The sequence below is a fragment of the Trichoplax adhaerens genome, genomic scaffold (genome assembly GCF_000150275.1).
Source record: "Trichoplax adhaerens TRIADscaffold_17 genomic scaffold, whole genome shotgun sequence".
Taxonomy (NCBI): domain Eukaryota; kingdom Metazoa; phylum Placozoa; class Uniplacotomia; order Trichoplacea; family Trichoplacidae; genus Trichoplax; species Trichoplax adhaerens.
In genome coordinates, this window is record NW_002060959.1 from 629,126 (window position 1) to 632,810 (window position 3,685).

The window sequence follows — 3,685 nt, forward strand, 5'->3', positions numbered from 1 at the left end:
TTGTTATCATAACATTTACAATAGTAATCCATGTCTACTCTTAGATGTAAAAATATATATGTAATAGCAAATAATAAGAAAATAGGTTTACTTTTAATTTATTTAGTAAAGCTGAGTTAAACTATTAATCTGACTTTCATTATTCTGGGGCTGCGTAAGACCTTAATATTACATAGTATGTCTGAATTTCTAACAATTACTAAAATTTTTAGTCGATTGCATAGTTTGAACCGTAGATAAAATCTTGGTACAATTACGCTATGCAGTTCCTCCTTAATAATATTACCACGCCGCCATATTGCAATATTAACAGTCGTTTAAAGTGATTAGCTTTCATAATGCATGACAATTGTATGTTTTTCGATTCAATTTTAAGATACACATTAATTTCATGTCTAAAGCCATGATAAACATGTACCTTTTCCACGTTTATCTTCTATGAAGGGCAACAAAAATAGAGATTGTTATGCTGCATTCTTCAATAAGTTAGAATGAAATTCGAACTTTTATGTTACTCGGGAACATTAACAGACAAATGTAGTATGATACTAAGAGCTATATTTTAGCTTTACTTGAACTAATTACCGAATTTTTTTCTAAAATTTTAAGTTATAAGTAAAATATATTACAATTATCATCATGAATAAAATAATACTGTGACCTTTAACTTGTAACTAAATCCAATAGTATACTTTACACGCTTTTTAATCAGGAAGTAGGATTCAATACTTACACAATACAGAATGTTATTAAACAATTATCAATAATACCTAGCTTAGCAAATGTATTCATTCCCGATTACGTCATTTACCAAATTTGATCTAAAGAATAGGCAAATTTAGGTAATAGCCGGTATGCGTAAATTAATTATCTTAATTAATATTGGAATACTGGTCACTGCCTCTAAGACATTGAAATTTTTAGAAGACTAAAATAATTACAAGCGAACTACTACATTCGTTTTATATCATAGCAGTTTAAATGCTTAACTTTGCTAAAAGATTGTCAGATTTACTCGATTAAGTATAACATTATGCCGTTACTGCGCATTATATTTTCACCGTCTAATTGATACCGTCTATAATAAGGTGAAATTAATTAAGTATTAAACTAATTAGCGCTTTAGTTGATTAATCGATATTCGAAACTAGCGAAGCTTTATGGAAAGTAAATCACTAAATTGTGCTAGGTATCTCACTTGCTGGATTCAGTCTGAAGACATGCACTATTACCTAGCAGCTATGCACTTTTCAAGAATGTAATATGAAGTTTTGGAATTTGAAGTACTGTAGTGTATTTCAAAAGATTATATCGACATAGCATAATAGAGTTCATAAATCGTCCCTCACATTAGTTGGCTGTATTGTTACGTGTTCACCAATTTGGCAAGAAAGTACAGATAATATTATCAGCCACATTTTGATTAATATTTACCGTTTAGAAACAACAGAATAATTTATGATGCTGTTTAAGCATCATCAATTAATGTTAGCTGAGTAAAGTTGCTCCTTACAATTCAAAAAGTTTTATAAAACCATAATATAAGCTGTTACGGCACCAAGTTGCCTAAATTTTAGAGTTTAAGAAAGTATTGTTACAGACTGTGTTTCAGTATTATAGTACAGGAAATGCTAGGATATATTGTACTCATGACTGTAGGAGTTAACATCCTATATTAAATCAATATCACTCTAGCTTTATTCGAAAAATGAAAGCTTTGAACGATATTTGTAATGTGATACATTTATTGGCCAACAAGAATTTACGATTACGTCCATAATTTATATAAGATTATTCTTTATAAATAAGTTTATCTGTTTATCTAATTATATCATTAAGGTATATCTGGTATTTCTTTGTTAAGATAAACTGTCATTTACGATTTTTTATTGGTTTAAATCAGTTGATTTTGAAAGAGAACAGTGAGTAGTGAGTTATTAAATAAAGCTGTTTTGTAGATTACAGTACAGGGTGTCTACTAGTGGTGAGCCTTTTAGAAGGGTAGCCCTTAGGCGTTGTAGTAGTAGTACTATATTCTTACTAGATCTTTCGGCAGATAAGGTAGTAACCTGTAGAAGCAACTCAAAATAAGTGCTTTACATTAGACTTAAATAGCTAGAATTAAAATACTCAATTAGGCAACAAATCTTTGAAAATAAATAAAAAAAAAACCTATAGCGACGAAATCGTGGAATAATTGCAACTATTGAGTTAAATTTCATATCAATTTTTGATTTACTTAAACATTTCACTGTTCCCAACATACCAAGTAAATCTGGGAAAATACCACGTGCGATTTGCAACTTACTAATCCTCAAAATCTTTCACTGTGCCAGATTTAGGAAATATCACTAGAAAGTAAGAAGTTACTTTCGTTTAATCTGAATCTTCGGTATTTTTTCAATACTTAAATGAATCAACATGGAACTCATCCATGTACATTCTATTACTCATTTTATTTCAAGATATCTATTAGCGTGTACAGCATAGTACTATATTCCCGAATTAGGCATCTAACAAGGACATTGATGAGGTTAAACTTCTTACTATAGTTGAATAAACCAGCAACTTTTCTACTTTGGTTAATTGTAGACTTGAAAAATTAATGCATTGATAAAACTTTATGCATCCAATTGTTTACATCTGAAGTTGATGGTGCACCAGATTGTATATGCAAATCACTATTTAAGATATTTATTATAGTTAAAAAATTAGCAGTATGAGTGTCTGGAAGCAGTCTCAATACGTCGTGAATTATTAATTACTCTTTTAAAAAGTACTGCAATAAATATTTATTCTAATCTTTATTCCAAAATCCTAAATGTGATCCATTCCACAGCAAAGTTGCAAGGGCTTATTAATGAAAATCCTAATTAAAATTTAGAATACAAAAAAATTACTTTCGATGAATGTTTTATCTTAATTTTTTCGTGGCAATAGAACAGGATAAAAACGTATATGAATTTTACTTTGAATGACAACAGAAAATAATAACACTTCATGACAATAAAGGATAGAAAATGCATAATGACAAATTTTAAATCTTCTTCAGCTGTATTCTGAATATATATTCATTATACGGTATGATTTACGATCTAGCAAAACAGATTGCTAAACATTTCACGTTCATTGAATAGGGTCAATTAATGAATGTAAGAATCATCACCCACACTCGCATCGATAATATTTTAAAAATATAATTTTAAACATTTTATATCATTGAAAGCCTATCAAACTCCCTACTCTGCTAATTATAATTAGTTATAAAGGACGAAAAATTAAGATTACAGCATTAGTCAGCAAGTATTTGATAAAGAGCAAAGTCGTATAATTGTTACTTTGTAAGCATCATTTCGCAAGAAGACCAAGGTTGTACCATGATCTCCTTTTGAGGGTATTGAACTGAAAAATATCTTTTGATGTTGCAAACGCAGAAAAAAAAAACTAATTATTACCAGCTCTAATTTAAAATTAAAAATTAAAAGGGTAAGCAGAAATTTAATCCTTATCCTAAAATCGACCTGTACAAATATTACGATCAATATCCATAATACTGTCATAATGAATAATCAAAAAAGTTCTGGCAATAAGGCAAAAGGCTTTCAAAGTTATTACATATCGATTCAACATTAATGTAAATATGTTTAATTATTATACTTTCGCATTACTTATGTAATGAATCTCC